The following is an 18,895-nucleotide window of genomic DNA, read 5'->3' as shown; positions in this document are numbered from 1 at the left end:
TGACTAGAATCAGCTTTATTTGCCAGGTATGTGCGCACATACGAGGAATTTGACTCTGGATTGTTCAATGCTCACAATGTGCTTACTTATACAATAACACAATAATACAATCAACAAAAACAAAACAATATAGACAGGTTGACAAAGAGTGCAAAGGATGCTGGAATAAATTAGAGAAGAAACTGTTCCTGAGTCTGTTGGTTTTGGCGTACAGTGCTCTGTAGCGCCTACCAGAAGGGAGGAGCCTCTGTCCTGTCTGTCTGTAGCGCCTCTGAGGAGCGGAGTGTCCGGGGTGAGATGGATCTGCAGTGATGTTTCCTGACTCTGGAAATGTATAAGTCCTGAATGGAGGGCAGGTTGGCACCAATGATCTTTTCTGCAGTCCTGACTGTCCGTTGTAGTCTGCTCCTGTCCTTTTTGGTGGCAGATCCAAACCAGACAGTGATGGAGGTGCAGAGGACAGACTGGATGATGGCTGTGTAGAACTGGATCAGCAGCTACTTAGGCAGGTTGAGCTTCCTGAGCTGGTGCAGGAAGTACATCCTCTGCTAGGCCTTCTTGATGATGGTGTCAGTGTTGGGCTCCCACTTTGGGTCCTGGGATATAGTGGATCCCAGAAACCTGAAGGATTCCACAGCAGACACAGGGCTGTTGAGTATGGTGATGGGGGGGAGAGTGGGGGGGCTCCTCCTGAAGTCCTCGATCATCTCACAGTTTTGATAGTGTTAAGCTCCAGGTTGTTCTGACCACACCAGAGAGCCAGCTGATCAACCTCCCGTCTGTAGGCCGACTCATCACTGTCCCGGATGAGGCCGATGACCGTTGTGTCGTCAGCAAACTTCAGGAGTTTGACAGATGGGTCTCCTGAGGCGCAATCGTTGGTGTAGAGGGTTTTATAAACAAAAACACAAAAAGCACTACACAGTAATCCAGAGGCGGCCACCTGCGGCGCGATTCAGATTTTACATTACAAACAACGGACCTGTTGTTTTAGAGATCTGCACGCAATTAAATACCTCAATATTCTCCACAGGTATGTGCTCTTCTTCATTATCTAATATGTGATTATTTAATAACATGTTTGTATGTAATATCTTGCAATAATATATGCAAAACAGAAAACCTAAATTATTGGAAACCATGAACAAATGAGTTCATTGATGAACAAAGTTTTTTTTTATTTTTTATGATGAACTCTCCACTATAACCTTTAACCTTTGTTTTGCTCTAAATATAATGCAATCAGAATTCTTAAAATTATGAATGACTGGAATGTGTATGGTGTACAGAAATTAAAACAGGAAACACAGATGTAGGGAGCTCGCCTGTGACAGCTCAGGTTAGTCTTTATTGATGTAGATATTGTTCCATGGTCCTTTCATCAGGGTAAGAACAGCAACTGCAAAACAAAGCATATTGTTAAGAATCACACTGAGAAATAAGACGAGCTAATTCATGCTTATGCTAACATGTGACATCATTAAGTATTTCTCTTTCTTTCTTTGATGGTCAAACTTACAATAATCCATAAGGACATGCTGCATTCAGGTGCCCCCCCCTGCAGGAAAACATAATGATGATCAGGAAAATCTGTCAGTCTAAAAACCTTGTATCAGCATGCTAACCTTAGCATTTGTGAGGGGTTGGGGGGGGGTTTATAAAAACATTGCTTCATAGCCCTACTGGCTGTCAAAACTCCACAGGGCCCCTTCATAACATTAAAGAAAATCCTGTTTAGTGTAAAGTGGAACTACATTGAAAATATTTTCCTTGTGCAGTCTTTGAGAGGAAGAAATGTCATATGTACATTTTTTCCATTCCTGTTCATGTACGAATAAACAAACAAGCAACAGCGTGTTAATCAGTGACCTTTAGATGTGTTTGTACAGAGCCAGCCCCCGCCCCCACAGGTTTCCTGTCTTTATGCTAAGCTAGGCTAACCACATCCTGACTCCAGCTCTGTACTGAACACAGACACGAGTTGACGTCCATCTGAACATCTCACTCTTTGAAAGAACAAAAGAGAATAAAAGAATTGGCCGCAATGCTGAACAGCTCTTTCAAAACAAAGCAGCGATACAAAGTTTTTGGATATAATAACATGATGGTAAGAGTACCCGCTACATGTCCCAGGAAGTTTGCAGAATCCACCGAACACCCTGCAATGTACAAGCCCTTCAACCTCACCTGCAACAGAGAAATAATGCTCTCAGCATGAGTTCAGCAGTAGTCAGGTTTAAATCTACTGCCATGCAGTATACTAAAGAAGGCCCGTGGCCATGTGCTCAGCATTACACATGTTAACTATAGCGCCACCATGCGTTCAACCATCAACATGTGGAACTCATGAACTGAATCACCGGTCTGATTTCTGATCTTCTCCAACATGTTATTACTTTACCAAATGCTATACATACCGTATTGGGATCAGCCTGGAACATTTTTTCAGACATTGCTTTTTTCTGTCTGTACTTTTCCTTCGATTGGTTGCCAAAATCTGGCATGCATGGCCTCATTGACATAAACTTGCCGTAACCCTTGAATGCAACATGGAATTGTGACCAAATTTGGGCAACATGTGTACACATGAACCCTGAGGCCTTTCATAATTTGATGCCAATTTAGTGTCAGAAAATTAGCAGAAAATACCAAAAGTGATGTGTTAAGATGTCTTGTATTGTCCAACCAACAGTCCAAAATTATAATGTGAAAGTTTGAGAATGTCAATCATCAATCGAATGAAATTTTAATCCTTGAGTGATGTCATTGCAAAACCAGTTAGAGAGCCTGAAATACTCTGAAATAACGCTGTCAGACATCACATCTGTCACATCTTATGTATCTTTTCCCATTATTTTTTAAATACAGTATGCATTTTTTGCATTCATGTGAGAGAGATGTGACGGCTCATTGTTCCATGTTGTTTGTTAATAAAGATGTAAAAATGAACCGAAGATCATTACTCACATGCAATGAGGAGCAGAGCCAAGACGATAAAGGCGATGATTTTTTGACTCATTGCGTTCGGTTCTTCTGTCTCTGTGGACTGACACTGTTGAAGCGTTTTCTCATGTAGAGGTGGAGCTCTGATGTCCAGTCAGAGGTTTTTTTTGGCTGATGACCTGATTGTGAGCCACAACATGCTGAACTTGCAGTCTGGAAGGTTTTACGGTGACAGTCTGGGGGAAAACAAAAAGGACTTCAACTTGTAAAATAACCTGCCATTTATAAAGTGATATTCAAATGTATTTTATATCTCAGGAACTGAAATGTCTAGGTAGTGCTGCATATATAGTAAGTTACCAACTAGCACCCAACCATTTCTGAATTTGCACAAACAAATCATGAAGGCAAGACCACCCCTACTTTGAAGTCAATTCAGTGAAATGTACAACAACAGTCGTACTTGTTAAATTCCAAAAACAAAATGAGAAGTCAGCTAAACTCTGTTTTAGCTGACTTCTCATTTTGTTTTAGTTTTGACACTGAACGTTTCTGAAAGTTGCAGAACAAAACTGAAACCGACCTGGGCTCCAGAGGGTTAATCCTTCAGCTTTACAGTTTAAGATTATTTCCCCTGGTGGTTTAAATGCAGGGTGAGAAATAAAGTGTAATAATAATCTGTTTTTTATGGGCTTTAAATTAAATGAGCTACAGGAAATCAAACCTCCTTTCCTCTCTCTGTCTGACGTTCCAATTCAATGCCTTCTCTTCCAAATCCTAATTAAACCAATCCACTGTGAAAAAAGTTAAACCGTCAAATCCTCGTGTGGGTTGATAAAGCAGCTCGGCTTTAAAAAGCATCACGCAGAGGAAAGAAACACAATCATCTTTTCACCAAAAGTCAAATAAAAACAAACACTGTAAGAGAGTTTTATTACCGTCACTGAGGAGGAAACATTACGGCCTTAATGAGAACATTAACAAAAGGCTGTGACTCTGGGAGGCTCTGCCTGCTGTGCTGACGAGGAATTAGACTGAATGTAAATAGTTTAATTAATAAGACGGCAAGGCACATGTATCATCAGGACTATTAAAACGTCCATCCATAAAAACTGATCCATGTGTGAAAGGACCAACAAGCAACATTTCTTTTGGGCTTTCACATGTTTTTCCGGAGGATGAGCGAGTTCGCCACTAACTGTATCTGTATCTGTTCAGCAGATTAAATGATCTGCAGCCATACTAGCAACAGGTGCGACTATCTGGAAGTTGGTATTTAAGCCTGACATTGATATAGGTTGATCAGAAGTTGCTCTATTTATTAGAAAACTATTAATGGAACATCCTCAGAATCATTAACAACATAGCCACTGTAATGTTGTTAGATTGAGGACTACCGTTTTGAGGCTTAACATCTTCTTTGGCATTTTATAGCGGTTGGCATTACTGCCACCTACTGGTTTGAACAGTGCAAAATATTTACAGTGTCTACCCAAAGTGATTCCATTCACAACTATAGTCCAGTCTAGTTTTTTTTGTGTGTGTCTATAATAGCATTCTTGTGACCCCCAGGTTAAGAACCGCTGCCCTACACAGTCATGTGTCAGAGCAGGTTTGAGAACAGGCTGCAGACGGGATGCAGGACGGTGAGAGCAGCCACAGCCCGGTCAGTCTAAAACCAAAGATCATTGATTTTAGCAGTCATCCCCTCACACATGCAGTCCCATCCATTAAGCCATCTCACAAAGATCTGGGTACAATTATAGTTTCAAAACTGAACTTTGAAGCAAATTGTGACGCCATGTGTAAACAGGGGCTCAGGCGTTTGTTGTGTTTGGAGAAACTGTCCTATTTGGGTTTGGGGCCTTTATGAAGACACACAGAACCAGCGGTGGACTGGCCATCGGGAAATTATGTTGTTCAAAACTGCTCTTCAGAAACCAACAGGTAATGTCACGTACACCACGTCTATTTTTATATACAGTCTATGCTCTTGGCCCATAACACTGTCCAAGCAGTAGATTGACCTTTATTCCACACTTTCCGGAGGAGATCAGCAAAGGGGCCAGCGCACGGCCTTCCCGCCTCGTGTGGACCCTCAGGGGGCAGTGTCTTCCCCCTATTCCCCTCCTCTCTCCATGGGAGCGAAAGGGGGGTGGACTCACGAGTGCCACGTTGCCTTGTGCCCTCTCCACCGCACACTGGTGGTCGTTCTAGCTCTCCCCATCTGTGTCTGACATGGTGCGACCCCCCTCCAAAGCAGCGGCGCCCGGCTGTCCCTGCCTCGGCTAGCGTGGGCTTGCTCCCCTCGGTAATAGGGGAGAGAAACACGCCTAGCTGTCAGGCTAACTCATACGACCTCGCCACGCAGGACAGCGCTTCCCCCTGCCTGACGGTGCGTGTAGGTGCCCATGATCCTTCTCCCCCACTACAGACAGGGGCAAATTTCTCTGGATCGGCGGCTCACTCAGACCGCCATCTGCCAGCCTTTCCCGTGGCCGGCTCCGGCCCTTTTGGGGCGGCCCCCTATGGGTTGAAGGTGGTTTTCCTCCACCTGCTACAGTGGTAGGGGCAACAGAGTGGCTACACTTCATGGCCACCAGGGCACCTCATCAGCAGGTCCAACCACACTCAGAGCGCCACTCGGAGTTCCTGCTCCATGGACAGGTGGATGAACAGTCTGGACCGCCGTGGCCACAGACTGCAGTTCGCCTCCCACCCTCCCCCTTTTGCCGGGAAAGTGGAGACAGTTCTCGTCTCTCCAGTTCAGATTGCCTCTCCTGGAGCTCCTGGAGAAGCAGGCTATTTCCAGGGCACCACTGGGGGAGGAAAACAAGGGTTTCTACTCCTGCTATTTCCTGTTCAGGAAAAAGAGGGGGGGGTGAGACCCATCTTGGATCTGTCACTATTCAACAAAGCGATTATGGACAGACCAGCAGGTGCTGGAATGTGTACGCCAGGGAGACCTCCATCGACCTGACAAAGTTGCGTCAAGGGTGGTCAGGGCACTTTTGGACATGAGGCTGCTGGGCCTCATGTCAGTGGCTCACATAGTGGTGCCCCTGGGCCTCCTGCATATGAGGAGGCTGCTCCGGTTCCTCCAAATGCTTGCCGTTGGTGTTTGGACCAGGAGTTGGACCCAGTGACCTGCCCGCTGCCGGGGGTGCTTTCGTTCCTCCAACCGCTCATGGACAGAGGTCTGGCCTCCAGTACAGTTAACACCTACACGGCCGCCATTTCATCCTGTCACGAGGGCTTCGGGGACAGGACGGTGTTCACTCACCCGCTGGTGAAGCGTTTCCGGAAGAGGGGTTTGGAGGCACAGGCCAGTGTTGCAGCCTGCTGCTCCACAGTGGGATTTGGTGCTGCTTTTACGCGCGTTGACCGAAGCCCCATTTGAGCCTTTAGATACCTGTGGTTCCTTTTAGCCAAGGTCGCCCTGCTCGTGGCCCTGAGGTTGGCCAAGAGGTCAGCGATCTGGCTGCCCTCTCTGTGGCTGTTTGTGCACTACAGGGAGCAGTCCAAGGGGCTTCCCCTGTCAGCTCAGCGCCTGTCTCACTGGCTGTGCGAGGCTCACAGGCCTATGTGTCAGCCGGTGTATCTGCCCTGGACGTTATCAGGACACACTCCACGAGAGGCGTATCCTCCTCTGTGGCATTGCACAGCGGCCTCTTGGTCTTCTCTGTGCTCTTTCATCTGTTTCTACCTGCGGGATGTCTCCCGTTTCTCGTTGACTCCTCCTCGGTAAGTCTCGGTAAGTGCGTGGTGTGCTTTCTCCCATCTGGATGGTGGGGGGAGCGGCTGGTGCTCACGCTGGCTCTGTGCTGTGCGAAGCTGATGCGGTCACTGTAGTGACCTAGCTTGCACCTGCATAACTGCGGGGCCCCCCATCAGATTCCCAGACTTTTACACATGGGTTGGCTCTCCGCCTTCCCATGTTGCGCCACTGCTGATTGCGCACACGCCGACACCAATGCTGCAGGTTGCGCGGGACTGAGTGTTTTAATGTTGGCTCTGGGCAGATGACTCTGATTGGTGGTACCGTATGAGCCCAGTGCGGCGTTGACTCGTCCCGCTTCGCGCCTCTAAACCCAACAGCGATAGCCTTAGAGGGCGAAGCCTACACAACATAGAATGATAGGTACTTATTGTAACTCCAGATTCAGGCCTCACTGGGCCTTGGTTTTCAGTGCTGAAGAAAAGGCACTATGGGAGCCGAAGGCTGGGTCTCACCATTGTGTGTGTATATATACAAGGTGCAGACGTAGGAGAGGCCCACGTTGTGGGTAGGCGTAGACGAGTTTTATCAGTGTGCGCGTGTAGGGGATAAACCAATAGTGAGGGCCTTAGAGGGCTGCGCCTATACTCAAAGAATCTTACAATGCGTAACTATCGATTCATGATGCTACAGTTGTTGAGCTTCAGAAGTGGAAACCAGCACAGAGTCGTCCGGCCTTTATAGCAGCAGCAGCTGGTGGCAGAGTCACAAGCTCCTGGGGTTTTCCATTATTTACAGGGAACTTTGGGCTGCTGCAGCTGGAGTGCGTGTTATGTGTGTAACATGTTAATGTGGACAAGAAATAGTTTTTAGGAGCTTTAAAGTAAGTAGGTTAGGCATTTACTGCATATCTTAAATGTTGTTAAACCATGCAGGACGAGGGAATTAGGCACATACATTTTCCAATATAGGGCAGGGTTCCTATATATACATTTAAGAGTCAACCATAGACTTCGCATGGGCCCCCTGAGCCCGGGCAGGAGTCATCTGTACCCTTTGACTTCCCTAGCTAATGACTTACATGAAGAGTAATTTCTCCTGACATGATTTGTTTACATATGCAGATGAACTTGTTTTGGTTAATTTAGAACAAGACTACATCTAAATGTGTATTCTTGACATTTTCTTTCCATTACAGTAAAAAAAAAAGACATGGAAGCAAAACAGACCAAAATCTCAAAATTGACCACTACATGAAAACAGTGTCCTGCCTAAAACAGTGACTTCATAGTTTTGATTGCAGGCTCCTCATCTAATAACTACCCCAGTCATTTATTCTACATTTATACTAGCAGCATAGAAGACATGCAGACTGAGATATTGGTTCCTTTGCTGTTGCCTGCTCTTGTGATGAACCTAGTGAATACTAAAGAAGAGATGCTGGTCATTGGGTCCCTGCAAATGGCAAAGCAAATACTGCCATCTTCTGGTTCCCTGGTGGATCATATCAGGCCTCTTGCAAACATCTTGCAAACATCTAGCAACTATAAAGCTCCTAATCCCATTACTGAATGATAAAGTTCTGGAGTTTACATAAAATTTTTTAATTATATTTATAGGCTACAGCTGTAACCTGATGGAACAAAATGCCGGTGGCAATAGCTGACAGGTCAAACAGATAAGTCATAGTCCGACCCATAAGCTGTTATTATTATTATTATTATTATTATTAACAACAACTGACTGTAAAGTTGAAAACGTCTACTTTACATTATTATATTATATTTATTGAAATGTCAAAACACATGAAGACTATGCAGCTTATATTGAAATTCAGCTGCATCACAATCCTCACACAGAAATGTTCCATCGGTGCGACTAATCACAGCTTCCTACAGATTAGCTTGATTTTCAGTGATTACTGCAGTAACGTACAGCCTTAAAGAGTAAAAGTGTTATAAAGAGGGACAGTGCAGCTTATAGATTTTATTCTGTGCTGAGGATAAATCCATGATGTCCGGAGATAACTGTCTCTGTCCGTACATCAGTGACAGATTGATCATAAAAGCGGTCATGTTAAAGTGTCACAGGCTTGGGTTGGTTGGGTGTTTTGTATTTGTTTCTGTGTTCATTCCCTGCCCTTGTGTTTGCTCTTCTGTAGTATGTTACTTTGTTTATTAGTTAGATTTACTTGTTATGAGTTCATCAGTGTTTCTAGTCTTGTTTCTATGTTCTTTACTTCTGTGGGTTTTGTCTATAAGTCACTTACGTTGTCTGTTATGTCACTTTATTCCTTGAGTGTTTCAGTTGGCTTTACTTCCTGTTTTAGTTTGTAGTTTGTCTGCCCTCGTGTCTCTTGTCATGTTTTACTTCCTGTGTTTGTCCTTGATTGTCTTAGTGGTCTCATCTGTGTATTTAAGTGGTTGTCTGTCTGTCTTTCACTTGTTGCCAGTTCATTTTTGATGTTGCTGTTTCCTGTATTGTCCCGTGTTTCTAGTGTTAGTTTCTCTACAGGAGTCTCCTTGTGTCTCAAGTTTAGTCTCCTGTTTAGTTTCACGTCTCTCGGTTCCTTGTGGATAATTCTCTCATTTTGGATTTTTGGACTTTGTTTTCATCTGCGCTGTAAGTTTTCACCTTAGTTGCAATAAACCTCACCAACTCTCCAGTTTCCGTGTCAGTGTCTGCATTTGGGTCCTAAACTTCTGTTCTCCAGCGATCATGTTTGGGTCACAAACTAATATCTAACAAAAAGTTCTGACGGTTTCTGTTTCAACCGGCGAGAAGGAAATCCATCCTGAATCTTTCTGCTTCATTATATATCATTATTGTTTTAGGTAACTCACATTCTTTCGTCTTTGGTGGTTCCAAAGCACTTTGGAAGAAAAACCTTTGCACCAGACAAATTCAATAAAAAAACAACACTGCAAACACTGTTGTAACTAGCGTGGTGGTGGCTGTAACAGAAGTTTTCTATTTTTTTATTATTTTCAATTGCTTTTTGACGCCCCGGGTACCTTTTAGCATAGTATTTGCACGTGTAGGGCTCCGGGGTCAAGAATATAAATGAGTATGTTCCAATAAAACCTGTGGTTAACGTTGTGAAACCTCACAGTTTGGTAAGGTTTACACACCACAACTCCTTGGTTATGTTTAGGAAAAGATCATGGTTTGGGTCAAATTACATGACTTAAGTTATGTAACGTCACTAAAATGTTGACTTTTTGTATCTCACAGGGAACGAACAATCGGTCTCCTGCATGAATGTATCAGACTTTTCTGTTGTGCTACAGGGTGCCGGGCGTGTTGGTACCAGACGCCGGAAGTCGTGACAAAGCGTAGCTATTTGACGCTTTGAGAATGAGAACGGGCTGAACAGTCGTCCTCCTACTGTGACAATATAGGACACAGACACACACAAGATCAAGTTAATTTATTTATGTTTGGTTTATGTCTTTAATTTTGTTTTGTATCCCCTGCATCTGTTGGGCGGTCAGGTGTTAACGATTAAAATCACGTTGAATTTGAATAAAGTGATGCTGAGAGGCTGGACTGTTGGAGATAACAGGACAGAATGAGGAGGAGGACAGTTCAAATATAGTATTCACACATCTGGGCTTTAAAACCCTGCTGAAGGTCCATGCTGACTCGCCTGGCTTCACCTTGATTAAAGTGTGTGTGTGTGTGTGTGTGTGTGTGTGTGTGTGTGTGTGTCTTACCTTATCTAACACCTGCGTAACTGCATGAAGCCTGTGAAGCGTCGCAAGCCGCCCGAGGGCGAAGCATTTTAATGAAGGAGATGAAACCCTGAGAAGACCTGAGCAGGTTTCTGATCAGGCTGAGAGAGAGAGAAAAAGAGAGAGAGAGTTGCTGACACTTCCCATAATGCACTGCTGCTTATATTCACTGTCTTTTGAAATCTCTATGCATTAAGAAGAAGGCTAAAGTTCACTTTCTGCCTCTCTACATGAGGACACACTGCCGTCTGCATGGCCAGCAAGTACATTTACTCAAGTACTGCAATTAAGTAGTTTTGAGGTACTTTAACTGTTTAACGAACTATTTTTTGTACTTTACGGGAAATGTTTTAGTTTTCACTACACTACCATGATTTGATGACTTCAGATATACTGCATATTGCATTATGGGAAGCCCCGCGGCAGTCTAGACCTCTAGCAGCATGGCTAAGGGATGGTTCAGGACTTATTATTATTATTAATATTATTATTATTGTGCTGAATTATAGCTGCAAAAAGAAATGTGTTGCAGGCATGAAAGTTTCTTCCAATTGAAATACCAAGCAAAAAATAAAATTGCTCAGTGTCATGAAAAATTTTAAATTTGTGTACATGAAGCTTATAAAATCTGTTAACTTAAAAATAAAAATTCGAATCTCGTCAACCAGAAGGTTTTAATGGCTTTTAAAAACACCCATGAAGCATTAGTAAATGATTTATCAACTATTAATTAATGAGTCAATATTTACACCATATTAACTCCTTATAAAAGATCCCTTAATAATGGTAATTAATTTTCATCATTAATGTTTCATACTTATCACTTAGTCTAAATTGTGAATTTGTACCCATAATAGTGGCTTTATTATGTCACAAAATTTACATGATTGTGATTTATGAGGAATCGATGACCGTGTGAATTTTATTTCTAAATGAGTTTCAGATTTCTATCATATGAATAAAATACACTGATGAATTGATTTAAAGTGAAGTAAGATCAGACCAGAGGAGGGTTTGTGTGTTTGAGTCTCTGTTTCATCACTTTGCTCTGAAGACCCTGAAGCTGTTTTTATTAATTGATGAGGCTGCTGATCAATACCTCGTGTAGCCACAAATGATAGCAGCGCTGCGTGGAAGTGTTCAGTGATTCTTAACGGAGGTGCTCTGCGGCAGCTTCAGTCCCACAGCTGCTGATTAATTGATCAAACATCTCTAATCAATGCAGTCTGATCCCTCAGGCTTAACATGTGTTAGAGTAGATTTACATTATTGACACTCTTTATTCATTGAACTCACAGAGGAGCAAGAAGACGAACACGTGTTCAGCAGTTTCTCATCTCTCAGACAAGTTTGTTGACATGGACGTCGAGGAAATCAGAATGTTCTAATGTTCTCTTAATGAGCTGCACATACAGTATCACACCGAAGTGAGTCCATCCCTCACATTTTTGTAAACCTTTGATTCTATCTTTTCATGAGACAACGCTGAAGAAATGACACTTTGCATGCAGCTTGTATAACAGTGTAAAGTAGTGAGCGTGCAGCTTGTATAACAGCGTAAAGTAGTGAGCGTGCAGCTTGTATAACAGCGTAAAGTAGTGAGCGTACAGCTTGTATAACAGTGTAAAGTAGTGAGCGTGCAGCTTGTATAACGGCGTAAAGTAGTGAGCGTGCAGCTTGTATAACGGCGTAAAGTAGTGAGCGTGCAGCTTGTATAACGGCGTAAAGTAGTGAGAGTACAGCTTGTATAACGGCGTAAAGTAGTGAGCGTGCAGCTTTTATAACGGCGTAAAGTAGTGAGCGTGCAGCTTGTATAACGGCGTAAAGTAGTGAGCGTGCTGCTTGTATAACGGCGTAAAGTAGTGAGCGTGCAGCTTGTATAACAGCGTAAAGTAGTGAGCGTGCAGCTTGTATAACAGTGTAAAGTAATGAGCGTACAGCTTGTATAACAGTGTAAAGTAGTGAGCGTGCAGCTTGTATAACTGTAAAGTAGTGAGCGTGCAGCTTGTATAACAGTGTAAAGTAGTGAGCGTACAGCTTGTATAACAGTGTAAAGTAGTGAGTGTGCAGCTTGTATAAAAGTGTAAAGTAGTGAGCGTACAGCTTGTATAAAAGTGTAAAGTAGTGAGCGTACAGCTTGTATAACAGTGTAAAGTAGTGAGCGTGGAGCTTGTATAACAGCGTAAAGTAGTGAGCGTAGGTGCAGCTTGTATAACAGTGTAAAGTAGTGAGCGTGGAGCTTGTATAACAGCGTAAAGTAGTGAGCGTAGGTGCAGCTTGTATAACAGTGTAAAGTAGTGAGCGTGGAGCTTGTATAACAGTGTAAAGTAGTGAGCGTAGTTGCAGCTTGTATAAAAGTGTAAAGTAGTGAGCGTGGAGCTTGTATAACAGTGTAAAGTAGTGAGCGTAGGTGCAGCCTGTATAACAGTGTAAAGTAGTGAGAGTGCAGCTTGTATAACTGTAAAGTAGTGAGCGTGCAGCTTGTATAACAGTGTAAAGTAGTGAGCGTGCAGCTTGTATAACAGTGTAAAGTAGTGAGCGTGCAGCTTGTATAACAGTGTAAAGTAGTGAGCGTGCAGCTTGTATAAAAGTGTAAAGTAGTGAGCGTGGAGCTTGTATAACAGTGTAAAGTAGTGAGCGTAGGTGCAGCCTGTATAACAGTGTAAAGTAGTGAGAGTGCAGCTTGTATAACTGTAAAGTAGTGAGCGTGCAGCTTGTATAACAGTGTAAAGTAGTGAGCGTGCAGCTTGTATAACAGTGTAAAGTAGTGAGCGTAGGTGCAGCTTGTATAAAAGTGTAAAGTAGTGAGCGTGGAGCTTGTATAACAGTGTAAAGTAGTGAGCGTAGGTGCAGCCTGTATAACAGTGTAAAGTAGTGAGCGTGCAGCTTGTATAACTGTAAAGTAGTGAGCGTGCAGCTTGTATAACAGTGTAAAGTAGTGAGCGTGCAGCTTGTATAACAGTGTAAAGTAGTGAGCGTAGGTGCAGCTTGTATAACAGTGTAAAGTAGTGAGCGTGCAGCTTGTATAACAGTGTAAAGTAGTGAGCGTAGGTGCAGCTTGTATAACAGTGTAAAGTAGTGAGCGTGGAGCTTGTATAACAGTGTAAAGTAGTGAGCGTAGGAGCAGCTTGTATAACAGTGTAAAGTAGTGAGCGTGCAGCTCGTATAACAGTGTAAAGTAGTGAGCGTAGGTGCAGCCTGTATAACAGTGTAAAGTAGTGAGCGTGCAGCTTGTATAACTGTAAAGTAGTGAGCGTGCAGCTTGTATAACAGTGTAAAGTAGTGAGCGTGCAGCTTGTATAACAGTGTAAAGTAGTGAGCGTAGGTGCAGCTTGTATAACAGTGTAAAGTAGTGAGCGTGCAGCTTGTATAACAGTGTAAAGTAGTGAGCGTAGGTGCAGCTTGTATAACAGTGTAAAGTAGTGAGCGTGGAGCTTGTATAACAGTGTAAAGTAGTGAGCGTAGGAGCAGCTTGTATAACAGTGTAAAGTAGTGAGCGTGCAGCTCGTATAACAGTGTAAATCTGCTGTCCCCTCAAAATTACACAACACACAGCCGTTAATGTCTAAACTGCTGGCAACAAAAGTGAGGACACCCCTAAGTGAAAATGTCCAAATTGGACCCAAAGTGTCAGTATTTTGTGTGGTCATCATTATTTTCCAGCACTGCCTTAACCCTCTTGGGCCTGGAGTTCAGCAGAGCTTCACAGGTTGCCACTCCTCCATGACGACATCACGGAGCTGGTGGATGTTAGAGACCTTGCGCTCCTCCACCTTCCGTTTGAGGAGCCCCACAGATGCTCAGTAGGGTTCAGGTCTGGAGACATGCTCGGCCAGTCCGTCACCTTTACCGTCAGCTTCTTCAACGAGGCAGGGGTCGTCTTGGAGGTGTGTTTGGGGTCGTTATCATGTTGGAATACCTGCGGCCCGGTCTCTGAAGGAAGGGGATCCTGCTCTGCTTTAGTATGTCACAGTACATGTTGGCATTCATGGTTCCCTCAATGAACTGTAGCTCCCCAGTGCCGGCAGCACTCATGCAGCCCCAGACCAGGACACTCCCACCACCATGCTGGACTGTAGGCAAGACTCACTTGTCTTTGTCCTCCTCACCTGGTTGCCGCCAAACACACTTGACACCATGTCAACCGAATAAGTTTATCTTGGTCTCATCAGACCACAGGACCTGGTTCCAGTAATCCATGTCATTAGTCTGCTTGTCTTCAGCAAACTGTTTGCGAGCTTTCTTGTGCATCATCTTTAGAAGAGGCTTCCTTCTGGGACGACAGCCATGCAGACCAGTTTGATGCAGTGTGCGGCGTACGGTCTGAGCCCTGACAGGCTGACCCCCCACCCCTTCAACCTCTGCAGCAATGCTGGCAGCACTCAGACGCCTATTTCCCAAAGACAATCTCTGGATATAATGCTGAGCACTTGCACACTGAGTGGAACCTGTCCTGGTGAACCGCTGTATGGTCTTGGCCACCGTGCTGCAGCTCAGTTTCAGGGTCTTGGCAGTCTTCTTATAGCCTCGACCATCTTTTCTTTGTTATTTTGAGGGGACAGCAGATTTACACTGTTATCCAAGCTGCACACTCACTACTTTACATTGTAGCACAGGGTCATTTCTTCAGTGTTGAAAAGATAGAATCAGATATTTACAGAAATGTCAGGGGTGGACTAAATTTTGTGAGATACTGTATATCAATAGACCAGGCTGTTTTTTGACTGTTAAGACACAAAGCTCAGAGTTTTCTTCATTTTAATAAGTTACGAAACGCTAACTCAGGTAATGAGTTCGGTTAAATCCTCAGACAACAGAACAAGTATAAACCACACAGCTCAGCCGTCAGTGTTGAAGGTGGAAGGTAAGAAACCAGTTTCAAAGGTCTGGTGAGAAAGTAGTTTTAGGGTTGGAAAGGAGGATGTGGTTGAAGGAAATAAGGAAGAAGGGAAAGAAATGAAAAGGTAGAGAGTGTTTAAAAGAAGGAAAAGAGACGGATAGGAAATACGGAATAAGAATGATGAATAACAACCTGAGACAGTGTTCCTGTCTTTTGACCTGTGGACGGGTTTTATGCAAACATCAGGAGTCACTTGAGGTTGCGAGAGCATATTGTCCTCCTCTGATCATCGTGTTAATGTTTACATGAAGCACAGGAAGGAAAATACATTAACATTTACACTCCAGTTAGCTTATAGCTGGGAATACTGAAGGTTTACAGCTAAAAACACAAGATTTAATGTCACATGATTATTCTAAAAGTTGGATTAGAATAATTAACAGAACAGTCTGAGTAAAGAGCTGGTCCCGGTGGACAGGTGGACCAGAAACCAGACTTTAATGTTCGTTTTTAGTGATGTGACGTTAGTTAAGTCACATAGGTAGTGTATATATTTTGTATTTATTTTATCTTAACAGTAAAATGTCCCATGTCAGGTTTGGTCCAGGAGGAAGTCAGTGACGTCTGACTTCGTGCCCTCGAGCAGCAAACCAGGGGCAAACCGTGGTTCAGGATTTGTTTAAAGACCGCACAGTGTGTTCCAGTGTTTGACTGTGTGTTTAATAACTGCGCTGATTATGAATGTAAATTAAAAATGGATTTCTAGCCAAGTCAGTCATTTAATTTAATCCTATTACAGCAGAGTTATTATAACTCGCAGGACCCCATTATTCAACTTCACCAACACTGAACTTTGTTTCCCCTTAGATTTGACTGCAGGAGGAACGACCTCACAAATCTAAGGTTCCTCAAAACCTTTACTCTTGGCAATAGGCCTGCCACTAACGATTATTTTCATTATTGATTAACCTGTTGATTATTTTCTTTTGTCTGTTTAAAAAATTGTGAAAAGTAACCATCAAAATGTCCAAGGGGATGTCTTCAAACAGACGTGTTTTACACAGTCGTTTTATGTCGTTTTGGGAGGTATGGATAAAATTCCTTATTTTGACTTTCTGGGATGTATGTAAATCAGTGTTGGTCCTCCTCCAGTCTAGAAGGAGTCTGTTTGGTAACTGACAAAAACACCAGAAGAAGAAGAAATACTTAAATAGAACACTAAAAGTCCAATACAATATATTTCCCATATTCATGCCTTATATTCACGAATCTTGAAGTATGATTTCTGATACCCCTAAAATGGACCGTACCATTTCCTAACCTTGAAGTTAATTGAACGTCTTGTCTGCCCACATCACTCGCAGCTACTCCAGTCCAGTGCATCACACGCTAATGGAGACGCTGCAGGTTAATGTCAGTAGTTAGCTATCTAGCTTCTTTAAGCATCATTTTAGGAGTGCCCCCCCGGTTGTAACTATAATTCGGACGTTGGTTTTGGGTTAAAGTAACTATGATACATGACTTAACTAACGTAATTCGTCTCCTGGGTGAAAACCCGGTTTCTGGCCCACCGTCCACCTCAACCTTCTGCTTACTCGGACTTTTGTTTTAAATATCCTAACCCTACCTTTAGTGATCAGACATGATGCTTCGGGGCTTCCTCCACTGCACTGAACTATGATGCTAAGGGGTCTTGACCATGCGTCCATATGTGATGACTTGGGAGTGAGAACAGGTTATTAGGTGGAAATTATCCATTTGCTAGGACAAACACATGAAATAACTGTATTCATGAACTACGAGTGAAACAAAAGCTTAAACTCCTCCCACAGTGAAATCTATAGAGGTTCAATGCTCCAAATCCCAGGATGTAGTTTAGGTGCACAAATACAAAATCCCTTTATTAGGTATAAAGAGAGTCACACAATAAAGTCAATATTGCCCCAGGGTTGTTTTTTTTTAACAAACAATATTTAACATGTCACTCAGTGAGCTTTAGAGCGGCTGGACCTTTGGACAGAGCCAGGCTAGCAGTTTCCCTCTGCAGTCTTTAGGAAAGGAAAGGCAGCTTTATTTATAGAGCACATTTATTACAAAGAAACATTATTGCTGTCTTTAAATAAAATCATCAAAAAAAATACAATGCATTAACAAAAAATATAAATACCCAAAATACCTATACTCACACTAAGACTGTTCATAGGTTTTGGAAAACAGGAAGGTTTTGAGCTTAGCTGATGCATTGCTTGTTAGTATGTTGGCTTGTTAGCGCCACCTGCAGATCAGTAGAAAAGTGCAGTATTTGTAGGAATGTCTATCACGTCACCTGTGCGTGTGTGTCCTTGTGCAAAGTGTGCGAACTATACCACTTTCGGGGGAGCTTAGTTTTTTGTGATTCTTACTGCTGAATCATTAATACCTGCAAGCATGTAGGCCTGGGGCCGACTGTGACTTGTCTTATAATAATAATAATTATGTAGCCATTTTGCTACAGTTACGGTACGGTCAGGTTATCGTTCCCTCTGGCTGGATGATGTCTGACGCTCTGCATGATCCATGATGATAGACCCCCCAAAATATCACAAATCCTGCTTTTAGGGGAGCTGATTTCTCAGGCCACGTTCAGACTGCAGGCCTTAATGCTCAATTCCAATTTTTTTTCCCAGATCCAATTTTTTTTTTGTTTGACAGTTGACATTGTTGTTTTAATGTGGCCCATATCAGACTCGAATGTGAACTGTCTGCGGCCTGAAAGTGACCCGCATGCGCAGAAGAATAACACGACGTCACATGCAGCAGCACGCTGTCGTACAGAAGTAAACAGAGCCACAGAGGTTAGCTCCGGGAGACTCTCGTTTTTCATTGTCCTCTCACGGGTCACATGTGTGACAAGTGTTCACAACTTTCTGGTTGTTTCATTACGGTTTGTGGCGCTGGACAACGCACCACAACTCTCTGTCCCTCTCCCTCTTTCTGTCTCCCCAATGTGTCCGCTTGGACAAACAGCATGCACATAACTAGATTTGATTTCATGTATTAATATTAGCCAAAGCAACAGCTATTCTTTCTGGGGTCCACACAGACACAAAACTCTATGCAGTGTAGTAAATCACACACCAACACAACAAAGATTATACAACCATACACAAACACGATACAACACACTACATAACCCAGCTCTCATCAGTAAAAATCACTCAACAGAACAAACCGAAGAAAAAAATAAAATAAAAACTATTATCTAGACAGTACGTTGCACTATCTAGAGTCTAAGCGTCCTTGGATGAGAAAAGCTGTTTCGCCAGGAGATGTTGTTTCAATGACATTTTAAATCAATTTTTACTCTCCTGAATAATATGCTCAGGCAGAGTGTTTCATGCAACCACAGCTCTGTGCATTACAGTGTTCTTCATCATACTGGTTTTTGCTTTGGGTAGTGTAAATCTACCCTCAGTAGCATGCCTGGTTTAATAGTCATGCACATCTGAGCACCAACATAGAATTACCCTTGGTAATTTAGTAACTGAAATCTTTTTTATAAAATAAAGCTATAAAGCACCTTTAACTAGGTTAAACAGCGATACGTTGTATTTATATTAGTTCTATATGAGCATCGAAATGTGCAACGTGCTCCTTTATTCTGAGCAACTTTCATTGGAG

At 43.1% G+C, this 18,895-nt stretch overlaps 1 long non-coding RNA gene across 1 annotated transcript; it reads right to left on the bottom strand.

Moving 5' to 3' along the window:
• Window positions 1–1,311: 1,311 nt before the first annotated feature.
• LOC119906886 lies at window positions 1,312–10,392 on the bottom strand. Its single transcript, XR_005445049.1, has 5 exons — window positions 10,378–10,392; window positions 2,968–3,179; window positions 2,118–2,187; window positions 1,520–1,558; window positions 1,312–1,399 (listed from the first exon to the last, which is right to left on the bottom strand). It is a non-coding gene; the product is annotated as an uncharacterized LOC119906886 (long non-coding RNA).
• Between the last annotated feature and the right edge of the window lie 8,503 nt (window positions 10,393–18,895).

Source organism: Micropterus salmoides, unplaced genomic scaffold, assembly GCF_014851395.1.
Source record: "Micropterus salmoides isolate LMB-PRFRI ecotype aquatic unplaced genomic scaffold, ASM1485139v1 Ms_hic_scaffold_17, whole genome shotgun sequence".
Taxonomy (NCBI): Eukaryota; Metazoa; Chordata; class Actinopteri; order Centrarchiformes; family Centrarchidae; genus Micropterus; species Micropterus salmoides.
Note: the sequence above shows the minus strand (reverse complement) of the source record. Positions and strands in the feature narration are given on the sequence as shown.